At 44.6% G+C, this 25,277-nt stretch overlaps 1 protein-coding gene across 4 annotated transcripts in view; it reads right to left on the bottom strand.

Moving 5' to 3' along the window:
* Nucleotides 1-25,277, bottom strand: part of LOC112217528 (tyrosine-protein kinase Fyn) — a 71,078-nt gene that overhangs the window by 29,555 nt on the left and 16,246 nt on the right. For 3 of the 4 annotated variants that reach the window (XM_042300666.1, XM_042300668.1, XM_042300669.1), the window contains exon 2: nt 24,203-24,280. The exons of the other annotated variant lie outside the window; for it this stretch is intronic. The gene's annotated coding sequence lies outside the window, so the exon portion shown is untranslated. The remainder of the gene's footprint in view (nt 1-24,202; nt 24,281-25,277) is intronic. 4 annotated transcript variants of the gene reach the window in all.

Below are 25,277 nucleotides of genomic sequence, written 5' to 3'. Positions count from 1 at the left end.
AAAAAGGCAAGCGGGGACCACTCTATCCCCCCACAATAAGCTCCTCGGTGTCTAACATTGTTTCCTGGGTTGAAGATAAGAAGAGCAGAACAGCCTGTAGCTAGAAGCCTGCATCTGTAGCTCGCCTCTCTCTGCCACAGCCATAAAGTACCGGGACTAACTGAGGCAGTCAAGTTGTGTGACATTCATGCGTCCCCCCCCACCCTCACCCCCACCCCACTGTTTATGGTTCATTTCAGCAAGTTGCTTTTGGGCATGGGAGGCTGCCTCTCTGGGTGGGATTATGAACTGTGAGCTGTCAAACTGTGGATAACCCTTCTCCCCCAACTCTCTGAGAAGCCAGGATCACAACACTGAGCCATCTTCCTACCCCTCCTCCTCCTCCTCCTCCACCAATTCCCAAGGAAGGCCACTATCCTCTGCCCTGCCTGCGCCTGTCAGTCAAAGACCAGGCCAGCCATGGTTAGGCTATGCTGGGCTGGGTGAGTGGGAGGGGCCTGATTTGGCACCATTGTGTCAGGGTGACTTAGTGTCAGTGCATTCTGAGTGCTGCTGAGTAACTCAGTTGGTAGAGCATGGCACTTCCAACGTCTGGGTTGTGGGTTCGATTCCCACGGGGAAAATGAATGCACTCACTAGTGTAAGTCGCTCTGAATAAGAGAGTATGCTAAATGACTCAGATGTAAAAACCTGACTAGCATTTACCCATAGGGGGAGAGGAGCTGCCTGGCTGGGAGGAGGACTGCTGCTCTCACCACTGAGCCTCAGCCTTTAGCCGTCCTGAGCCTTTAGCTGTTAGCCTGCCTGAGCCCAGTCTAATGCTCTCAGGGCGGGGATTAGCAATGTGGCTTCCCTGCTTTCTCTCCCTTGGACTGCAGTTAGTGGAAACCGTTAGTTGGTTTTTAATCAGGCTAAGAATCAAGTACCAGCATTGTGTTATCATGCATTTACAACACAATCCACAGATACTGTTACTCAGACCCGGCGCCAGTTTAAAGTGACTAAAGGGGTTGTTGAAATCGGCGAGGGGACACAATTTCGGGGAGTTCTTGCATTGGAATTAAGTTCGAATGCCGAGACTCTGAGTACATTGGGTACTTTTGAAGTGACAGGGTTGGCGCAAAATCTGTAACCCATCTCCGCTGTGCTATATCAGCACAATGGACAGCGACAATACAAAGTAAAGAAAGGCCTAGTTGGTAATGATGAATTACCAGTGCATAATAGGTGAATTACCCTATGTGAATGCAGCCAAATACAACTTGTATTTCTTTCCACAGTGCAGCGCATTTCAAAATGCTCCTTGCTTGATTTTTTGCCTAGCGAATTTATTTGGCTCTATCAATAGCATGCTTCAGATAGAATACCTGCCTTGGGTACGTTAGCACTGGACCAAATACAGAACTTTCAATGAGGGAACCAAAAACGACACATCTGCAGCAACCGAGTATTCCAGCCACTCTCTTCCTATGAACCAGTTGCTATTAAATTAACGTTTTTGGACAGAAAACCTGCGGCTAGGGTAGGATTCTACGCTAACCTGGGCTGGCTCCTCTGTTCCAAGATCGTCAGAAACCGGTCTGGGGTGGAGGGGGCTATGGAGCCATTATTCTGGCGGCGCTTGTTGAAGGAGGGGTGGGCTATTCACACGGACCTGTCTACAGCTCGGCAGCATCGTCACTGCTGAGCTTGGCGACGGCCTCGGTGGTTTCATTTCTGACATCCATTGTGGCAGATTAGCTGTTTAGAGCTAAATAGGCTACTAGCAGTAACACATTTTAGAGCTAGCTAAGAAGCTAACTAAACTCTATAGTGGTGGGGCGTGAGGCAGAGTTGAGTGATGCAGCTTCAACTGTAAACTTGACCCCATCCTTATAAGTCAAAATCAAGTATTTCAGACGGAGGAGTATCATTATATACGTAGCATACCACAGATGAGCAGCAGCTTTTCCTGCTTTTTATAGAAACCCGAAAAGAGAGTCATACCTAACCGCCCAGTGGCTTTCCATAGCCCCCCTACACACACACACACACACACACACACCGGCTCGCTCTGTCCATGGTGCTGATACAGCGCAGCGGAGACAGTGATTTCGTGCCAACCTGTCACTAAATCACTTGAATTTTTAAAGCTATTTTTAAATAGGGACATAATACTAAAGAGTGAAGAGGCACAGGTTTTAACTGAGGGGGCCCCCCCCCCCGTGGCGCCGGCACCACTGTTACTGTACTTATTCCACTGTTATTTTCTCATAGAAAGATAACACGGTAAGCTATTGTAAGTTTAACAAAGCTGTGTAAATCCCTATAGAATCTGAAGTTATTATGTGTCTGTTCTGCGTTCCGTATCACAGAGATGTTTCAAAACATAGCGCCAAGTAAATGATTGGCCGAGTGACACAAGCATAAAAGCAGAGGTTGAGTATAAAAAAAAAGTGACGTAAATGCAACGGTCCCCTAAATGGAGCTTGCCAGCCAGGCGAGCTTAAACAAAAAAGTCATTTTGAAAGCATGTCATCAAATAAAGTGGAATGGCAGATCCCTGTAATTTGAGCCCTCTAGAAGTATGCTGCCAGCTTACCTTGTGTTAACAATGCAGCTGTGTCCATGACTTGACCGTGACCTCTGCCCTATGGCTCCCCCCAGGGAGGGCCCGTTCTAAATCAACAGCATTATACCACCCATCCAAGATGTTGACCTGCCAAGGACCTAGCCAGCTACCCACTGAATGGAATATTCATTAAGTCTCCAGTCCAGAGAGAAAAATGTCTCTGATTGTTTGTCCTCTGATTATCTTTATATTCATTAGCTACCACATAGAACTGGCTTTGTGGTGGCAGAATGACACCATTGCACATGAGCCATTATGCTAAGTCGAGTATAGAAGCACCTAATTCAGAGAAATTTTAAAGCTATTCCAAAAACGTGTGTTGTTTCTCTCTAGCTAGGCTACATGACGTGTTAATGGTGTCGTAAGACTAACATGGCGCTGTGGCTACAAGTCAAGACATGTCTAGCTGCCATCTTGTTCTGAAGAGGACCACACCACCAGTAGCAGCTCAAAGCCATCTGTCTGTACAACATTAACACCAGAAGCCAAAAAAAAAGGACAGAGGAAGGCAACAGCAAGACCATGGGGAGAATATCACATGCATACTTCTCTTGTCCTCTCTCTCTCTCTCCTCACCTCCTTCTCAAAACCCATTGGAGGAGAAGGCCAGAGGGGCGGGACCTCTGGCTTTCTCATCCAATGAGTTTTGAGAACGAGGCGAGGAGAGAGAGTGAGAGGACGTGACGAGAGTGCAATTGAGATTCTCCCCATGGCCTCAGGGGAGACGGTAGTTAATGCATATGTAAGCATCCTCAATGATTTACGCCACCATTCACACCCCTGGAACCTAGTATACCATACCTATTTCCGCCATGTTTTCACCATGTCGGTCATTTCAAAACGAACCCATTACATTTTAGTCATTTACATTTGAGTCCATTTTTATCTACACGAATGAACATACGAGGACAAGAAACGATCAAATCCTGCAATAACCGACAATTGAATACCATTAAAAAGATGGAAGTGAAGTACAGTCCAATGGTAATAACATTACCACGGGTGTCATGATGGACTAAAAATAGGCCTAACCCTTCTGCTAATGAGTTTCATTAGAACTATAACAATGTGTCCCAATTTTCTCCCACGTGTCACTCACTACCGCGACGAGTCAAATGTGGAGGCAGGCACATCATCATTTCCCAAGTCCCTCTGTTTTCAGCACAAAGGTCAAGCAGGTAGAGTGTTGACGCATCTTATTTGAATGAATGGTGGGCTGAACAACACACAAAAACTGTGTGAGGTTACTAGTCGGAGACCGCTGATGGAAAGCTGTTGTTTTAGTATACTGCACAGATGTGATTTCCTTTCTCTTCGTACAGCAGTATAGACCTCATTTTAAGTCTAAACTAAAAATAATATATGCCATTTAGCAGATGCTTTTATCCAAAGCGACAGTTATGTGCACATACATTTTATGGATGGATGGTCCCGGAAATCAAACCAAGTACCATGCTCTACTATATGAGCTGCAGAGGACCACAAAATGGAGCCATGATTCTAGAGGCCTGAAATGAAAAGGAATTCAGCATTGGGGAAGTCATCTAGCCTCAAATGATTATTTTTTTTAAAATAAGGTGGGGAAACGTCTTGTGCTTTTGTGTGGTCCGGCTGAAGGAATCGACTGCACGTGTTGTTGTGTTTAAGTGCAACACTCTGTCCCCCCCCATTAGCTAGCGAGCTACCTTGTCGGTTAACACATGTACACAGACAGCATCAAGGCTCTCTCACAAGGCTGCGAGAGCAGGATGTGGTTAACAATCGCGTGTGCTAAAGTTTCCATTTACTGTGCCGCTGAAGAATAATGTTGAGACTATAGGTGAGGGTATAAGGAGCAGAGCATTAGCATAACACTATGGTTAGAGAACATGGTGCCTGTTTTCACTGTCTGACTGAGGGTCTATCTGCTTCCATATGTAGAAGGGACAGGTAGGACAGGTGAAAGCCAAGACCAGCTCTATGAATAGGCCAGGAAGACTAGGCTGTGCTCCGTGAGCAGGGTAACTCAGTGGTTGCGTCCCAAACGGCACCCTATTCCCTATAGTGCCTTACTTTTGACCAGAGCCCGTAGAATAGGGTGGCATTTGGGAAGCGCCCAGAATGACTCATACTCAGGGTATCATCACCTCAGAAAGGGCACAGAGAGAGAGAGAGCAGAGAGTAATTCTAATTCTACCATGTATCATCCTAATAAAATAAAATAAATCTATAAATAATAACCCTTGCACTTGTCTTTTCTTACTAGCATTGACTTTGGTGATAACTTCTTTATTTACAACTGTGATATGTGGTTGTATCACACTAGCTATCTTAAGTTGAAGCAGGTTGCCATTTATTATCATGATTATTGCCCTTGAGGCAACGCCACAGAGTGGTCACTAGCTGGCAAAGCCACAAAGTCATAAAACCGGATTTTAAACCCAACCCAACCTTAACCACACTGCTAACCCTAACCCTTTTTTTTTACAATATATGCAATTTAGACTTGCAGCTGGCCCATTTAGTAGACATTGTTCAATTCTGTCTCCAGGGCAAGATTATTGACAATATCCACTACCAGTCAAAAGTTTGGACACACCTACTCATTCAAGGGGTTTTCTTTATTTGTACTATTTTCTACATTGTAGAATAATAGTGAAGACATCGAAACTATGAAATAACACAAAAGGAATGATGTAGTAACCAAAAAGTGTTAAAACAAATCTAAATATATTTGATATTTTATATATTCTTCAAACTAGCCACCCTTTGCCTTGATGACAGCTTTGCACACTCTTGGCATTCTCTCAACCAGCTTCACCTGGAATGCTTTTCCAACAGGCTTGAAGGAGTTCCCACAAATGTTGAGCACTTGTTGGCTGCTTTTCCTTCACTCTGCGGTCCGACTCATCCCAAACCATCTCAATTTGGTTGAGGTCGGGGGATTGTGGAGGCCAGGTCATCTGATGCAGCACTCCATCACTCTCAACCTTGGTCAAATAGACAGCCTTACACAGCCTGGAGGTGTGTTGGGTCATTGTCCTGTTGAAAAACAAATGATAGTGGGACTAAGCGCAAACCAGATGGGATGGCGGATCACTGCAGAATGCTGTGGTAGCCATGCTGGTTACGTGTGCCTTGAATTCTAAATAAGTCACTGACAGTGGCACCAGCAAAGCACCATCACACCAACACATCTCCTCCTCCATGATTTGCATGTGTGGTTCCACCGTGGAGATTATCCGTTCTCACAAAACATCTCCAATTTGGATTTAACAGACCAAAGGACAGATTTCCACCGGTCTAATGTCCATTGCTTGTGTTTCTTTCCCCAAGCAAGTCTCTTCTTATTATTGGTGTCCTTTAGTAGTGGTTTCTTTGCAGCAATTCGACCATGAAGGCCTGATTCATGCAGTCTCCTCTGAACAGTTGTTGTTGAGATGTGTCTGTTACTTGAACTCTGTGCAGCATTTATTTGGGCTGCAATTTCTGAGGCTGGTAACTCTAATGAACTTATCCTCTGCAGCAGAGGTAACTCTGGGTCTTCCTTTCCTGTGGCAGTCCTCATAAGAGCCAGTTTCATCATAGTGCTTGATGGTTTTTTCCACTGCACTTGAAGAAACCTTCAAAGTTCTTGACATTTTCCACATTGACTGACTTTCAATTCTTAAAGTAATGATGGACTGTCATTTCTCTTTGCTTATTTGAGCTATTCTTGCCATAATATGGACTTGGTCGTTTACCAAATAGGGCTATCTTCTGTATACCACCCCTACCTTGTCACAACACAGCTGATTGGCTCAAACGCATTAAGAAGGAAAGAAATTCCACAAATGAAAGTCACAGAGTAAAATACAACTTGAGTAAAAGTCCAAAAGTATTTGGTTTTAAATATACTTCAGTATCAAAAGACAAATTCCTTATATTAAGCAAACCAGATGGCACGATATCCTTGTTTTTTAAAAATTTACAGATAGCTAGGGGCACACTCCAATACTCAGACATGATTTACAAACAAAGCATGTGTTTAGTGAGTCCACCATTTCAGAAGCAGTAGGGATGACCAGGGATTTTCTCTTGATCAGTGCGTGAATTGGACAATTTTCCTGTCCTGTTAGGCATTCAACATGTAACAAGTACATTTGGGTGTCAGACTAAATGTATGGAGTAAAAAGTACATTATTTTCTTTACGAAAGTAGTGGAGTAAAAGTAAATTGGCTCAAATGCTTTAAGAAGGAAAGAAATTCCACAAATTAACTTTTAACAAGACACACCTGTTAATTGAAATGCATTCCAGGTGACTACCTCATGAAGCTGGTTGAGAGAAGGCCAAGAGTGTGTCAAATATAAAATATATTTTGATTTGTTTAACACTGTTTTGGTGTCTTCATGATTCCATATGTGTTATTTCACAGTTGTGATGTCTTCACTATTTTTCTACAATGTAGAAAATAGTAAAACTATAAAGAAAAACCCTGGAATGAGTAGGTGCTAAGAGGAATGCACTAACTGTCCCTCTGGATAAGAGCGTCTACTTAATGACCACAATGTCAAATGTCACCCACTGACTGTAGCAGCAGTAAGTCATACCTCTCCCATCACCAGAATGCAGCAGCTCCATCCCAGCGGCAGCAGAGCAGTGTAATAATACCTGATGCACAGCCGCCCATCACACACCAACAGAGCGATCTATCACTTCAGACCCTGTTGCTAGGTTACCGACATTCTTCGGCACACTGAGTACTCTCAGCCCTTTTGCTGCTGGCAAGTAGAGCTTTCAGGTCTGGGGAGTGCCAACGAGAGAGGGAAAATGACGCAGGAGCCTCCGACTAAAGCACTTGTGAATGAGGACAAGGCATGAGAGACAGGGATGAGTGTGTGAGCCTTGTGCAGTAGTGTGTTCTATAGTACGTGCTGCCTGCGTGTGTGTGTATGCTTGCGTGTGTGTGTGTATGCTTGCGTGTGTGAGAGTGTATGCTTGTGTGTGTGTATGCTTGCGTGTGTGAGTGTATGCTTGCGTGTGTGAGTGTATGCTTGCGTGTGTGAGTGTATGCTTGCGTGTGTGAGGGTATGCTTGCGTGTGTGAGTGTATGCTTGCGTGTGTGAGTGTATGCTTGCGTGTGTGTGTGTATGCTTGCGTGTGTGAGTGTATGCTTGCGTGTGTGAGTGAGTGTATGCTTGCGTGTGTGTGAGAGTGTATGCTTGCGTGTGTGTGTGTATGCTTGCGTGTGTGTGAGAGTGTATGCTTGCGTGTGTGTGTGTATGCTTGCGTGTGTGAGTGTATGCTTGCGTGTGTGAGTGTATGCTTGCGTGTGCATTTATGAGTATGCGAGGGATACTGGGCGGATTCAGGATGTCTTTCATCTGCTGGCCTTCCACTGAGAGAGAGAAAGAGAGACAGAGAGAGTGAAACATAGAGAGACAAATAAAGAGAGAGCGAGCGTGACTGCTACAGGGGTAGCTCACTGCACCAGTCATTAGTTATCCCTGGGAACATACAGTAAACCCCCTGTACTGGCAGCAAGCGTCACGATACAGGTCCACATTCAGATCAGATCGGAGACGATGGTTCCTTGTTTAGTGATAATCTTAAGACCCCTCTTTTTTTCTCCTTCCAGAGTCTTAGACAGAGGGCGACCGTCACTCTGTAGTCCCCTGTGTCTACGATAGGATGAACCTGGAGACCTGACCAGAGGTGGTCTGATGACTTGAGTAACTGACCAACGTGGATGGACATGGAGCTTATACTATTTAGACACTTTGAAACTTGAATTAACTTCAGGGGGTGCTAGTCTTTCTGACAGCATAACATCCACTTTCTAGGTCTGCCTAGGTGTGATTGATTGATGACAAATACAGATTCAATGGTGTGAACTGTTGCAAAACTGAACAGGAACGGTCCTCTTCATTAATGTTCTGTCGACTGGAGAAGCCTGTTGTATTGTCTGTTGGTGCGAGCCATGCTCACTGGACCAGCAACGTCAACTTGCTAACTGGGTCCATATTGAACATTGTTACTCTGATAGTGCTTCCTTTGTTCCCACATTCATCTTCCCTTTTGACCAACTCTCTGTTTACACCCTAATAAAGATGCAGTGGTGGAAAAAGTACCCAATTTTGATACTTGAGTAAAAGTAAAAGATACCTTAAAATAGAAAATGACTCAAGTAAAAGCGAAAGTCACTGAGTAAAATACAACTTGACTAAAAGTCCAAAAGTATTTGGTTTTAAATATACTAAAAGGTATCAAAAGGCAAATTCCTTATATTAAGCAAACCAGACGGCACAATATTCTTGTTTTTTAAATTTACAGATAGCTAGGGGAACACTCCAATACTCAGACATGATTTACAAACAAAGCATGTGTTTAGTGAGACCACCAGATCAGAAGCAGTAGGGATGACCAGGGATTTTCTCTTGATAAGTGCGTGAATTGGACAATTTCCCTGTCCTGCTAAGCATTCAAAATGTAACAAGTACTTTTGGATGTCAGAGAAAATGTATGGAGTAAAAGTACAGAATTTTCTTTACGAATGTAGCGGAGTAAAAGTTCAAATATAAATAGTAGAGTACAGATACCCCCAAAAACGTCTTAAGTACTATTTTAAAGTTTAAGTACTTTAAAGTATTTTTTACTTAAGTACTTTACACCACTGGAAAGATGGTACTTGAAGATATTCTGTCAAACCACAATCACTGATGCTCCGCTTGCCCTCACCACCTCTTTTGCATCTAACCCATCGCTAGTCACTAGAGGTAAATATTCTACTCAGAATGGTTTGATCAGATTTGCCTCAAAGGATCTTTCTCCTCACATTTCTCAAGGCTTTTGCCATCACTTGGCAGGTGGTTTCCATTAGGGATCAACCAACAGATAATGTCTGAACGCCTCAACGAGCTGATTGCAGTAACACATTTGGTGAGTGCTGAGACTCAGTCCTTTGGAAATTCCATGTCATGGAAAATGAACAAAATAAGAATAATTTCATAGCAGAAAATAAATAAAAACTCAGATGTTGGCTAATAAATTACAGTCACAGTTGTACTGTACAGTTGAAGTCAGAAGTTTACATACACCTTAGCCAAATACATTTCAATTCAGTTTTTTAACAATTCATGACATTTAATCCTAGTAAAATTTCCCTGTCTTAGGTCAGTTAGGATCACCACTTTATTTTAAGAAAGTGAAATGTCAGAATAATAGTAAAGAGAATGATTTATTTCAGCTTTTATTTCTTTCATCACATTCCCAGTGGGTCAGAAGTTTACATACACTCAATTAGTATTTGGTAGCATTGCCTTTAAATTGTTTAACTTGGGTCAAACATTTAGGGTAGCCTTCCACAAGCTTCCCACAATAAGTTGGGTGAATTTTGGCCCATTCCTCCTGACAGAGCTGGTGTAACTGAGTCAGGTTTGTAGACCTCCTTGCTCACACATGCTTTTTCAGTTCTGCCAACACATTTTCTATAGGATTGAGGTCAGGGCTTTGTGAGGGCCACTCCAGTACCTTGACTTTGTTGTCCTTAAGCCATTTTGCCACAACTTTGGAAGTATGCTTGGAGTCATTGTCCATTTGGAAAACCCATTTGTGACCAAGCTTGAACTTCCTGACTGATGTCTTGAGATGTTGCTTCAATATATCCACATCATTTTCCTGCCTCATGATGCCATCTATTTCGTGAAGTGCACCAGTCCCTCCTGCAGCAAAGCACCCCCACAATATGATGCTGCCACCCCCGTACTTCACGGTTGGGATGGTGTTCTTCGGCTTGCAAGCCTCCCCCTTTTTCCTCCAAACATAACGATGGTCATTATGGTCAAACAGTTCTATTTTTGTTTCATCAGACCAGAGGACATTTCTCCAAAAAGTATGATCTTTGTCCCCATGTGCAGTTGCAGTCCGTAGTCTGGCTTTTGTATGGCGGTTTTTGAGCAGTAGCTTCTTCCTTGCTGAGTGGCCTTTCAGGTTATGTCGATATAGGACTAATTTTACTGTGGATATAGATACTTTTGTACCAGTTTTTTACATCATCTTCACAAGGTCCTTTGCTGTTGTTCTGGGATTGATTTGCACTTTTCACACCAAAGTACGTTCATCTCTAGGAGACAGAACGTGTCTCCTTCCTGAGCGGAATGACAGCTGCGTGGTCCCATGGTGTTTATACTTGCGTACTATTGTTTGTACAGATGAACGTGGTACCTTCAGGCACTCCCAAGGATGAACCAGACTTGCGGAGGTCTACAATTTTTTTCTGAGGTCTTGATATCTTTTGATTGTCCCATAATGTCAAGCAAAGAGGCACTGAGTTTGAAGGTAGTCCTTGAAATACATCAACAGGTACACCTCCAATTGACTCAAATGATATCAACTAGCCTGTCAGAAGCTAATAAAGCAATGACGTCTTTTTCTGGAATTTTCCAAGCTGTTTAAAGGCACAGTCAACTTAGTGTATGTAAACTTCTGACCCACTGGAATTGTGATACAGTGAATTATAAGTGAAATAATCTGTCTGTAAACAATTGTTGGAAAAATGACTTGTGTCATGCACAAAGTAGATGTCCTAACTGACTTGCCAAAACTATAGTTAGTTAACAAGACATTTGTGGAGTGGTTGAAAAACAAGCTTTAATGACTCCAACCTAAGTGTATGTAAACTTCCGACTTCAACTGTATGTGAGAGGTGGGGGCATTTAATGTCTTCTACCCTGTTCAGATCGGCCAAATGTGGGAGCCATAATAAAAACCAGAACAGCACACAGAGTTAAAACAACCTCACAGCTCTACTATCACAGCCCAGGCTTAAAACACAACCTCACAGCTCTACTATCACAGCCCAGGCTTAAAACACAACCTCACAGCTCTACTATCACAGCCCAGGCTTAAAACACAACCTCACAGCTCTACTATCACAGCCCAGGCTTAAAACACAACCTCACAGCTCTACTATCACAGCCCAGGCTTAAAACACAACCTCACAGCTCTACTATCACAGCCCAGGCTTAAAACACAACCTCACAGCTCTACTATCACAGCCCAGGCTTAAAACACAACCTCACAGCTCTACTATCACAGCCCAGGCTTAAAACACAACCTCACAGCTCTACTATCACAGCCCAGGCTTAAAACACAACCTCACAGCTCTACTATCACAGCCCAGGCTTAAAACACAACCTCACAGCTCTACTATCACAGCCCAGGCTTTAAACACAACCTCACAGCTCTGCTATCACAGCCCAGGCTTAAAACACAACCTCACAGCTCTGCTATCACAGCCCAGGCTTAAAACACAACCTCACAGCTCTGCTATCACAGCCCAGGCTTAAAACACAACCTCACAGCTCTGCTATCACAGCCCAGGCTTAAAACACAACCTCACAGCTCTACTATCACAGCCCAGGCTTTAAACACAACCTCACAGCTCTACAATCACAGCCCAGGCTTAAAACACAACCTCACAGCTCTGCTATCACAGCCCAGGCTTAAAACACAACCTCACAGCTCTACAATCACAGCCCAGGCTTAAAACACTGCGACGTAGCCTGATCCACTGCGCCACACAAGCTCTGCCAGCGCATTTATATGGAAGCCTGTTGCCGCCAATCACCTAAATAGCCATTATTTTACTGTGTAGGTTTGTGTCCCCAATAGCACTCTATTCCCTTTATACTGCACTACTTTCGACCATAGTCCCATGGAGCCTGGTCAAAAGTAGTTTACTACATAGGCCCTATTATAGGGAATAGGGTGCCATCTGGGACGCAACCATATACATTTCTTTGTCTTGCGTGCAAGAGGAGTCATCCACAGCGCCATCAGTGGGTAATAAAGCGGCCAGGCACTATTGGCCCTAGAGTAGGGGTGTCAAACATACTGCACACAAGGGGTAACAAAATTCAAAACCAAATCAAAATTGTGTAAAAAATGATAATGGACCTACATTCATACAGTTTTCAGCTCTCTAACTATTAGCTAAGTAAAAGCTAGACAGTCAGGGAGCTTTAAATACATTTAAAAAACGATGGATAGAGGACAATTTTCTATTACATTATTTTATGGCAAAGAAATAACCATTTTTCAGTGTGGTCTTCTGGACTTCAATGAAGACCAAATGTGCCCCCCGGGGAAAAATGAGTTTGATAGCCCTGCCCTAGAGTGTCCATATGGCCAGAGCCCAACAGTCTGCCTCCTTTGTAATTAAAAGGACATCGTTGTCAACAAACCAAACCTCCAACATGTGGAGTGGTGCTCATGTAAGCTGCAGACCATTATGGGCCCAGAGCAAGAGGAAGCAAACAGAACTTCAAAGAGCTTCTCCTCCTACTCTGGCACTACACTACACCCGGCTACGCCTGGGCCCTGTCGAAATGGGACTGACCAGCCGGTCCACATCATTCAATAGATTGATTCCAAGTGTATGGCTAGCTGCTGAATCATCAGTGAGCAACATTAACATCAGAGATTAGGTCTGATGTTTTGAGCTACCCTTTTCTTTGTACTTTTTCATATCGAATCCAAATCTTGAGTTGAATTTTGAGTTCACAAGTTTAAGCATTCTAAAATGGGCCCCAACCACTAATACAGAGGGAATGAAGGGTTCTTTGTGTCAGCTGCCATCTTGACTGGGTAGAGATTAGGCTAATTTGCAAACCCTGCGACGGATGTTCCATACAGGAGTGTCAGACGCAGAACGGTCAAGTGAAAGAGACCATTGTCACCGTCCACCCAAGTCCATAATAAGCCCATCCATGTGTGAAGCCATTAGTTAGCCTGGTCCAGTCTTAAGGCTTTCTCAACTCCTCTCATAATATACCTATCACGCCTCTCAACAGGGTGAGCAGTAAGCCTAACCTTAACAATGAGGAAAAAGGCAGCGACCATGATCACCTTGACCCCGATTCCTGAATCAATGCCTCTTCATGTAAAGCCAATAAAACCACTGCAGACTCAGAGTAACGCTTAGCCCCACTGTAATGAGCGCATTGTGTTCAGTGAGGCAATATGGTCGCCTGAAGCCTACTGCCCTCCCTCTCGTACATAGAAGCTAACAGCACAGAGTGTGACGTGTCCTCGTCAATAAGAGAGGTTTCTGAGGAGCATGTTGCTTGTACGTCACACACTCATTGAGGGTTAGTCATTTAGTAGAGGTGGGGGGGATTCATGCATTTCTGCTGTAGGAGTCAGCAAGACATGGTGGGGTCATAGTAAGGCTGTTACATGACCGTATTACGGCCACATGGGCAGTCACGGGTCATGACTGCAGTCAAATTCCATGTGACCGTTGAGTCACTGTAAGTAGGCTTCGCCAAAACTGCGCTCTGATGCCACTGATGGTCATTAGTAGTCTCCCAAACTTGCTAACGGCCGGTCCCTAACGGCGGGTACTTAGCGATCTATTGTCCCTCTAAATCACTCTGACATCAATGCTTGACGCATGGAATGAAATAAGTGTTCATATAAGCCAATGTTGCGCAACATTTCTATTGGCTATGCAATTGCGCGAGAAACAGAGTTTTGATGGCCTCTATTAAAAAGAGGAGGTTCCCATCAGCTTTCTATAGGCTAGGCCTACGTGTTCTTATAAGCTCAGTCATTGCGCAATCGCGTGTGATAACAGAGTTTTGACTGCCCACTATTTAATAGAGAATCCCAGCTTTCTCATGCCGCTACATGTATTGCTCAATTCTTTAAATTAAGCAAATTACAAACGGTGTAACCTACCTGGCATATTAGAAATGTAACCGCAAGTAACCTCCATTCGATATTCGAGTGCAGCCAACGGATGACTTTTTTTTTGTGGGCCATTCTAATGTATTAGTAGGCTATAGGTAAAGACCAGATTAAATGGAGAATAGTCTGATGGGTGAGAATATTATCTAGTGCTTGTCAAATTGTGAACGAGAGACTGATGAAGTGTGTGCAGCCTGCGCAAGAAACAGAGCAGAGCGCTTCCCTTTCATGCAACGTTTTTCATTAGAGTCGCATCATGCAGTTACCTTCGAATGTATTACAAATCAAAACATAGCCTAACATTTGTACCACAACTTAAGTTGCATAAATAACTATAAATGAAGCATATAGGGGCACCTATTTCATTGTTAACTGCTCAACACAGAATAGCAGCATGTGCACACCCCCTTGGAAATCGTTGGGGAAAAATATGCTTTCTATTTTATTCAGCTGTGTTAAATTGTATTTTTCTTACCATTAAATAATGCCAAGGCAAATCTTGCCTGCTAAATGAAATACCATAGCCAGATCAGGGCTTAACATAAGGATGACTCAGAATATGCTATTCTGTTCTTTTGAAATAGGCTATATATCTTCATATCACACACACACACACACACACACACACACACACACACACACACACACACACACACACACACACACACACACACACACACACACACACACACACACACACACACACACACACTCACACCCTGCGGCAGAGTACTCCTCCACCATAGTGAGTATCGAGCTGCAGCAGCAGCCACAGAGGCAGATCATAACCTCTCAACCACGTTGACTTCCTGAGTCAAACAAACAAATAAATCCAGAGAAAACAGAGACAAACAGCATAACTAAGTCCCCTTGGAGCCAAACATACATGCCCTGCACGTGTGTGCTCGTCCATCAGCCCTGCCCCCACCCAATAAGGAGGGACAAACTGAGGCAAAGTAAGAAGGGGTTGAATGAGTCAGAGATCATTAAACCTTCTCGCCCTTTCTCCTCTTTCATCTGCAGAGAGAGAGAGAGAGGAAGGAGGAGAGAGGGGGAGCTTCAAAAGGCCCCATGCTGTAACTCTTGATTACATCCATCTGTGGCAGTCCTCCCTTTATCGTCTGTCCCTCCCACCTTTCCATGCCCTATGCCTGCAGGTTAGAGGGAGATAGCCCTGCTAACCTGGCCCAGTGGCGTGAGACTGAAGAAATCATTGACATGGGAGCACCAGGGCAGAGAGACTAGAGGAGCTCTTCTCTATGTGAAGGAGGAGGAAAGGCTGCTGATAGTGGTGGTGGCTCCCGAAAGCGAAACGCCTCACCGAGACACTTTGATGTTTCCTGGAGCTGACGTCTCTCGGCGGGACTAATCTGCGTCAGTGCCTTTAAATTTTCTGACGTCTTGTGTTTCTCCACTGCCTCTGCACCTCGACATAGCGGTAGCGATGGGGCAAGAGGGAGATGAGCTTTACTAAGAGGCTGGCAATTATGAGACTGAGGCTGGAGAATGATGTGGTTTCCCCTTCTTGAGGTGAATAGCACATGACCACAGAAGAGCCTGTCTGTAAACTGACTAGAAGGTTAAAGTGGAGTCTAGTGTTTTAGTCTTTCTGCTGAGGTGAGGTGTTTCTCACAGGAAATAGTACCATTCTAGAGAGGGCCGAGAGCCTATTTTATATTGGGAGGTATAGCAGTGGTCACCAACCGGTCCATCTTCAAAGCATTCCTAGTCTATCACCAAACATTTATTTTCAGTTTGTGCTCCTTTTTTAAATGTTATTCATGTTGTGCTGTTGGCAGTAGGGACACTTGATTCAGAAGCCCTGCACACCAGGTAGGCAAAGTGTTCCCATTTTTAACCATTTCATTTGTTTGAAAAGACAATCTCTGACCGAGAGATCTGGGGCTAAAATCCAGTCGTATAAAGTACTTAAGTAAAAATAGTTGAAAGTACTACTTAAGTAGTTTTTTGGGGCATCTGCACTTTACTATTCGTATTTTTGACAACTTTTACTTCACTACATTCCTAAAGAAAATAATGTACTTTTTACTCCATACATTTACCCTGACACCCAAAATTACTCGTAACATTTTGAATGCCAAGCAGGACAGGAAAATTGCCCAATTCACATAGTTATCAAAAGAATATCCCTGGTCATCCCTACTGCCCCTGATCTGGCAAACTCACTAAACACATGCGTCATCTGTAAATTATGTCTGAGTGTTGAAGCATGTCCCTGGCCATCCGTAAATCAATAAAAACAAACAAGAAAATTATGCCATCACGGTTGGATTTATATAAGGAATTTGAAATGATTTATACTTTTACTTTTGATACATAAGTATATTTTAGTAATTACATTTACTTTTGATAATAAAGTATATTTAAAACCAAATACTTTTAGACTTTTACTCAAGTAATATTTTGCTGGCTGACTTTCACTTTTTTTCTTGAGTCATTTTCTATTAAGGTATCTTTACTTTTACTCAAGTATGACGACAAGTGGGTACTTTTTCCATCAGTGCTAAAATCGAGTGTGCCTAGCCTACAGCTCTGGCCAAGTCATAAAACTAAAATCACTGTGCCTACCGCTTCCACAACCCCAGCGACAGCGAAGTTTGATACTGGCGTATGTGAGATTTCATAACTTTTAAAACCATTACCAGAGAGAGAGTGGGTGGGGTGCACAAAGTCGGTTTGGTTTCCCCTTTCTAAAGTGAATAGCACATGACCACAGAAGAGCCTGTCTGTAACCTGACTAGAAGGTTAAAGTGGAGTCTAGTGTTTTAGTCTTTCTGCTGAGGTTTTAATGAGGTGTTTCTCACAGGAAATAGTACCATTCTAGAGAGGGCCTATAGCCTATTTTATATTGGGAGGTATAGCAGTGGTCACCAACCGGTCCATCTTCAAAGCATTCCTAGTCTATCACCAAACATTTATTTTCAGTTTGTGCTCCTTTTTTAAATGTTATTCATGTTGTGCTGTTGGCAGTAGGGACACTTGATTCAGAAGCCCTGCACACCAAGTGTTCCCATTTTTAACCATTTCATTTGTTTGAAAAGACAATCTCTGACCGAGAGATCTGGGGCTAAAATCCAGTGGTATAAAGTACTTAAGTAAAAATAGTTGAAAGAACTACTTAACTTAAGTAGTTTTTGGAGGTATCTGTACCTTACTATTTATATTTTTGACAATTTTTACTTCACTACATTCCTAAAGAACATTTTGTATTGTATTTGTATTTTACCTTTATTTAACTAGGCAAGTCAGTTAAGAACAAATTCTTATTTTCAATGAAGGCCTTAACAGTGGGTGTTAACCTGCCTGTCAGCTCGAAGATTTGACCTTGCAACCTTCCGGTTCCTAGTCCAACGCTCTAACCACTAGGCTACCCTGCCGCCCCAGGGTGTGATGTACTTTGTACTCCATACATTTTCCCTGACACCCAGAAGTTACATTTTGAATGCTTAGCAGGACAGGAAAATGGCCTAATTCACCCACTTATCAAGTGAACATCCCTACTGCCTCTGATCTGGCAGACTCACTAAACACATGCTTCATTTGTAAATGATGTCTTGTGTTGGAGCAATAAAGATTATGCCATCATGGTTTGCTTTATATAAGGAATTTGAAATGATTTATACTTATACATTTGATCCGTAAGTATATTTTAGCAATTACATCTACTTTTGATACTTAAGCATATTTAAAACCAAATACTTTTAGACTTTTACTCAAGTAGTATTTTACTGTTTTACATTCACTCGAGTCATTTTTTATTAAAAAGTTATCTTTACTTTTACTAAAGTACGAGAACTGGGTGCTTTTCCACCACTGCTAAAATCGAGTTCACCTAGCCTACTGCGCTGGCCAATTGGATAGCTAAAATCAGTGCCTACTGCTTCCACGACCCCGGCGACAGCAACGTTTGATACTAGCGTATGTGAGATTTCCTAACTTTTCAAAGCATGACCAGAAAGAGACTGTCAAAGAATACAGCAAAGAGCTGCTGTTTTTATGAGTGAGTTCATGTCTAAGTTTATTCAGCACTGTCAACACTGTTTTTATTACAAAACATAATACGTGCTTCTCTACTTCCACTCACGCTGCAGCTGCGAGTGTATCGATAACCCAGCGGTTTTTTTTTATTAGCAGCTCGTAGTGTCTACTTTAATATAGAGGAATATTTCACTCTATTGTCATAGGAAAAACATGAATTTGTGTATGAGTGTCACGCCCTGGTCTTAGTATTTTGTGTTTTCTTTATTATTTTGGTCAGGCCAGGGTGTGACATGGGTTTATTATGTGGTGTGTTTTGTCTTGGGGTTTTTGTAGGTATTGGGATTGTGGCTTAGTGGGGTTATCTAGTATAGTCTATGGCTGTCTGGAGTGGTTCTCAATCAGAGGCAGGTGATTCTCGTTGTCTCTGATTGGGAACCATATTTAGGCAGCCATATTCTTTGAGTGTTTCGTGGGTGATTGTTCCTGTCTCTGTGTTTGTTTTCACCAGATAGGCTGTACAGCCTTTCTCACATTTATTGTTTTGTTAGTTTGTTCATGTGTAGAGTCTTTATTAAAGAACCATGAATAGAAACCACGCTGCATTTTGGTCTGCCTCTCCTTCACCGCAAGAAAACCGTAACAGAATCACCCACCACAACAGGACCAAGCGGCGTGGTGACAGGCAGTGGCAGGAGGAGCAGCGATCACAGGACTTCTGGACTTGGGAGGAGATCCTGGATGGAGAGGGACCCTGGGCACAGGCTGGGGAATATCACCGCCCCAAAGCAGAGCTGGAGGCAGCGAAAACAGAGAGGCGGCATTACGAGGAGCAGGAGAGGCAGCGATGTCAGGATTTTGGGACATGGGAGAAGAATCTGGACTACACTACTTGGGAAGAGATAGACAGGTGGTCGGTCGACCCAGGGAGAGTGCCGGAGCCCGCCTGGGATTCGATGGAGCAGTGCGAGGAAGGTTACAGGAGAATGAGGTTGGCGAGACGAACACGGCGGCGTGGAAGGAAGCCCAGGAGTCAGCACCAAAAATGTATTGGGGGGGGCTCACAGGGAGTATGGCTACGCCAGGTAGGAGACCTGCGCAAACTTCCTGTGCTTACCGGGGGCTAGAGAGACCAGGCAGGCACCGTGTTATGCTGTGGAGCACACGTTGTCTCCAGTGCAGGTGCATAGCCCGGTGCGGTACATACCAGCTCCTCGTATCGGCCGGGCTAGAGTGGGCATCGAGCCAGGTAAGGTTGGGCAGGCTCGGTGCTCAAGAGCTCCAGTGCGCCTGCATGGTCCGGTCTATCCAGTACCACCTCCACGCACCAGCCCTCCGGTGGCAGCTCCCCACACCAGGCTTTCTGTGCGTGTTCTCGGCCCAGTACCACCAGTGCCAGCACCACGCACCAGGCCTTCAGTGCGCTTCGCCTGTCCAGCGCTGCCAAAGCCTTCCTCCTCTCCAGCGCTGCCGGAGTCTCCAGCCTGTTTAGAGCTGCCAGAGCCTTCCTCCTCTACTGTGCTGCCGGAGTCTCCCGCCTGTTCCGCGCTGCCAGAGCTGCCAGTCTGCATGGAGCAGCCAGAGCTGCCAGTCTGCATGGAGCTGCCAGTCTGCATGGAGCAGCCAGAGCCGCCAGTCTGCATGGAGCAGCCAGAGCCGCCAGTCTGCATGGAGCAGCCAGAGCCGCCAGTCTGCATGGAGCAGCCAAAGCCGCCAGTCTGCATGGAGCAGCCAAAGCCGCCAGTCAGCATGGAGCAGCCAGAGCAGCCAGAGCCGCCAGTCAGCATGGAGCAGCCAGAGCAGCCAGTCAGCCAGGATCCGCCAGTCAGCCAGGATCCACCAGTCAGCCAGGATCCGCCAGTCAGCCAGGATCTGACAGAACCGCCAGCCAGGATCTGCCAGAGCCAACTACCTGCCTGAGCTTCCCCTCAGTCCCGAGCTTCCCCTCAGTCCCGAAATGCCCCTCAATCCCGAGCTGCCCCTCAGTCCCGAGCTGCCCCTCAGTCCAGTGGGGTCCTTGGTGAGGGTTATTAGGCCAAGGTCGGCGGTGAGGGTCGCCAATCTAAGGACGCGATGCACGGGGACTAAGACTTTGTTGGAGTGGGGTCCACGTCCCGCGCCGGAGCCACCACCGTGGACAGATGCCCACCCGGACCCTCCCCTATGGGTTTAGGTGTGCGGCCGGGAGTCCGCACCTTGGGGGGGGTTCTGTCACGCCCTGGTCTTAGTATTTTGTGTTTTCTTTATTATTTTGGTCAAGCCAGGGTGTGACATGGGTTTATTATGTTGTGTGTTTTGTCTTGGGGTTTTTGTAGGTATTGGGATTGTGGCTTAGTGGGGTTATCTAGTATAGTCTATGGCTGTCTGGAGTGGTTCTCAATCAGAGGCAGGTGTTTATCGTTGTCTCTGATTGGGAACCATATTTAGGCAGCCATATTCTTTGAGTGTTTCGTGGGTGATTGTTCCTGTCTCTGTGTTTGTTTTTACCAGATAACCTATACAGCCTTTCTCACGTTTATTGTTATGTGTAGAGTCTTTATTAAAGAACCATGAATAGAAACCACGCTGCATTTTGGTCCGCCTCTCCTTCACCGCAAGAAAACCGTAACAATGAGACATGTGGTGCGACTCGATAGAAGATGGTGTCCACTCTCTGGTCAGTCTCACCGGAGGAAAAGGAGGAGAGCGCAGGGTCTATGGGAGATTATGCCGCATTGACATGCTAGCCGGAACTAGGAAACTCCGAAATGTCCGACTTGTTGAGTTGTTGAACGCAGCACGTGTATAACTACAACCAGTTAGCAAGTTGGACATTTCTGAGTTTCCTAGTTCCGGCTAGCATGTCAATGCGGCATAATGGTATCTTCAAAACAACTGGGAAATCGGAACTGGAAAATCACAGACTTCCAACTTCAGTGTATTCAAGACAACTGGGATACTCGGAATAAAACGAGAACCGACTGGGTGAAAACCTTTTGAACGGTCATCCAACTCAGAATTCCAAGTCGCAAACTCTGCCATCTTTCTAGAGCTCCAACTTTCCAACCTGAAGATCACGGACGTCATGATTTTACCTTTGATTTCAGAGTTCCCAGTTGTCTTGAAAGCACCATGACCATCAGATGCAATTACCATCAGTCCAGTAAAAAAAAATGGACTAATTATTTGCAAATTACTTCAATTTATGCTCAGCTGTGCCTTCGCAAGTGCTACACCAATGGATCTATTTTGTTATCAAAGCTTGAGTTTTGAAATATAATATGGTTTGAGAAGACCAATATTGTCAGGCCAGGCATATAGCCAATATGCTGGGATAATGTTATTAGGCCTATAGCGCAAACCTCATTACTACAGAACAGTTTTTATTCGGTTAATGTTACATTTTTTAAAGCAATGTTTTAACAAGTTCTGAGCGGTAGATCTCGGCTTTCTTTTCGACTGTGAAAGTGATCTTGACTCAGAAAAGGTTGGTGACCACTGCCCTATAGCTATTGGGGTCTATAATGAATTGCTTCACTAAGATTGCACAGGGGAAGGAGAACAGAGTGTGGAGAGAAAATGCCCGACCAGGAGAGTCAACATAGCGTGCAGCTACCAATAGGTTAGCAGTTAGTACCACCATTACCACAGCCTAGCCTGCTTTGTCCCAGGCTCATCTGATTTCCTGTCAACCACGGGGGAACAACAACCGTTTGAGGGTTAACTCTGACATTTCAGATGTCTTTTTCCAAGCCCACACCCCAGCTAATCGTTGAGCGTGAGAGAGAGGTCAGAGAAAGGAACGGATAAAAACAGATAATTGAGGGGGTGGTGGGAGGTCTTCACATGGAACAATCTCGCTGGAATTGAGTGACCCGTTTTCAGATCTCACTAACCGTCACCCACACGCAGCACCGACAACAAACTCACACTGTTTTCCACTGTTTCACTCAGACTGCGACAGTGTGGGGGGGTCTCTGTACCATGGTGCCATGATGACACCACTGCAGAGCTCCTGATTACTCCAGCATGTCACCAGGCAGACAGGCACCACTACATTATACACACTGACTCCCAAATGGCACCCTTCCCTACACAGTGCACCGCTTTTGCTCACCATGTAGTGAATAGAGTACTATTTGGGACCTCTTGCCACAATCTCAACTCAGACCACCGGCGTTACAGCCACATCCACGCACGACTCTTCTTGACCGCATAAGCTCCCGTTACAAACCATCAGCGCGCACAGCCAGCGCCGTCCGCCATGGCTCAACCAGATCATGGGATTACTGTCGATGCACGAGAAAGAGCATGCATATACTGTGACAAACCAGAGGCCTGCATAATGCATGCATCTGCTGTGACTGCTAAATACCCAGTTGGCTTGATGGAAGCTAAAAGCTGGTTCTTGGAAGAAGAAACCCTTGTGCACCAACCGGTTTCCACTCTGCCACTGCTAAGGAATTCAGTCCCCCCCACAAAAAAAGCTTCCTTTCCATTTATAGCCTGTTGTACACTTGCTCCGGACTGACCGGCGGGGTTCCCATCACAATACATCCCCTTTGTCTGTCGGCCTGCCCATACTGCACTCCACACACAGGAAGAGGAAACCGCAGAGTGCAGGCCCTTTGACAGGGCCAAAGCATGGCTCCAGCTCTATGCTGATATTCTCAAATGGTCACAAAACAAGTGAGCTCACTGCCAAGCAAAAGAAAGCCACTGTGTTTTTGACTGATATAGACGAGGTCTCAATTGGCACCCTATTGACTATCACTATATAGTGTACTAGTCCCAGCGATCATGATCAAACTGAATAACATGTTTCTTAAGAATTCATTTTTTCAAAGACATTGTGCGTCACTTGTGAAAGAGAAACGTTAAGACAGTTAAGACACTGAGAAAGCGGGATAACTGCTCGGTTGTATGAACGGTTGTATGTATAAAGACAGCGAGAACACATGTGCACTCTGTGACACCAGATTAACCTGCTGGTAGGGTACATTTCTGGGCCAACCCGCAGAGAGCTTTCGCTTGCAGCGCAGAGAGGATTAAAGTAGAGAGAGAGAGAGTGAGAGCAAGCGACAGACCGGCAGAGAGAGCGAGAGACAGACAGATTGACAGAGTAAGAGTGAGAGAGAAAGAAAGGGTAAGAGACAGACAGATGGACAGAGTAAGAGCGAGAGAGAGAGAGAGAAAGAAAGGGTAAGAGACAGACAGACAGAGAAAAGCGAGAGACAGACAGATGGACAGAGTAAGAGCGAGAGAGAGAGAAAGAAAGTGTAAGAGACAGACAGATGGACAGAGTAAGAGCGAGAGAGAGAGAGAGAAAGAAAGGGTAAGAGACAGACAGAGAGAAAGCAAGAGACAGACAGATGGACAGAGTAAGAGCGAGAGAGAGAGAAAGGGTAAGAGACAGACAGAGAGAAAGCAAGAGACAGACAGATGGACAGAGTAAGAGCGAGAGAGAGAGAGAAAGAAAGGGTAAGAGACAGATAGACAGAGAGAAAGTGAGAGAGAGCACAGCCCGCTGGAATCCCATTGGAGTCAGGTCACATAAAGTCAAGCCAAAACATCCTGTGCCTTGTTTTTTTTTACCCTACAGGTCCCAGACAACGTGAGACTCTGAAATAAATGGGGATACTACTGATTATCTCCTTCCTGACTTGGTCACATGGGATTTGAGGTGCACTAGGAAAACCACAGCCCCACTGCCAAGCTGGGAGACACATTTGCTATGAGTGCTGTGTATAACATCCTACTTGTAGAGGTTGACAAAGACAGACAGTGTAGCTGTGGACAGCCTATAGCACAAACTTCAGAACAGCGGTTGCCAGCTGGTGTGTGTGTGTGAGCCTGGCTGGTTTGAGAGCAGTAATTGCTGTGACAGCGTGCATGTACGTACCTCTGGTTTCAGCGTATCAGGATATTTATTTACTCCACATGGCTTTGTGCAGCGCAAAAAAAACAAAAAACAGAGGCCCTGCGGGGAGAGAAATACATTTCAATTATTCATTTATTGCATTCAATGAAACATGACTATCAACAGTGTGCGCCAGCCAATGTCAGTTACTGTATCCTTCACTCCAAAAATTGTATTTCTGCCCCGGCCCTCAGAGCGAATGGTAGCGACAGGCTGCGCTCTGTTGGACAGTGACCTCAAGATCTGCCCATTGGTAAACAACAGGTTGAAGTGCAGAACACACACTCGGAGGCAGCTTAATAAAACTTTTTTTTTAAAACGTCTGTATGATGGCCTCTTTTCTCTCTGGCATTTCCTGTAGCAGGTACGTGGATTTGGGGGGGGGGGTCAATTCATTCAATATTCTGAGCTGAAAGAGTATTGCCTGAACGAGAGTGGTTTTCATCAAGTATCCTTCAATCAAGAGCCTCATACAGGTGTTACCAAGCTTTGATACTTGGATTTACTACAGGTGATATGCGTGAGGCAAGGCGCGATTTAAGCAATTAACAACCTCATTTATTGAGTAACTTATGCCAACTTGAGTATCTAGGAAACCTTATATTGGCTTCATAACAGACAGAGGCCACTTCAGCCTTCCAGTAGAAATCACAGCAGTAACTGATCAAAGCACCAAAAAAAGCATACATAAATTCATTAAAACTGAGATGGCAAGATCTGAAGAACCATAACTCTGTTTTGCATCTACTACCCCCAAATGCATTCACACATAAAGGAGAACAGCCCATGTACTTGCACATAAATCAATCTCCACTTGAAACAGCGAGCAGCAAATGCACCACGCCCTGCCAGCAGTTTGAAACACTAATGTTTCAACAGTGGAGTCATTATGCCCATAGGGACAGGCGTTAGCCACATGGTAAATAGACTAAACGCACTTCATCTACAACAGCAATGATAACTCATGAAAACACACAAACTTGACTTCTAAGCAGAGCACTGTTATAATGCATCTGTTTCAATCTGAATCTGTTAACGGTTTGTGACTTTGCTGTAA

This window comes from Oncorhynchus tshawytscha, linkage group LG18, assembly GCF_018296145.1.
Source record: "Oncorhynchus tshawytscha isolate Ot180627B linkage group LG18, Otsh_v2.0, whole genome shotgun sequence".
NCBI lineage: Eukaryota > Metazoa > Chordata > Actinopteri > Salmoniformes > Salmonidae > Oncorhynchus > Oncorhynchus tshawytscha.
This window is presented reverse-complemented; position numbering and strand designations above follow the sequence as displayed.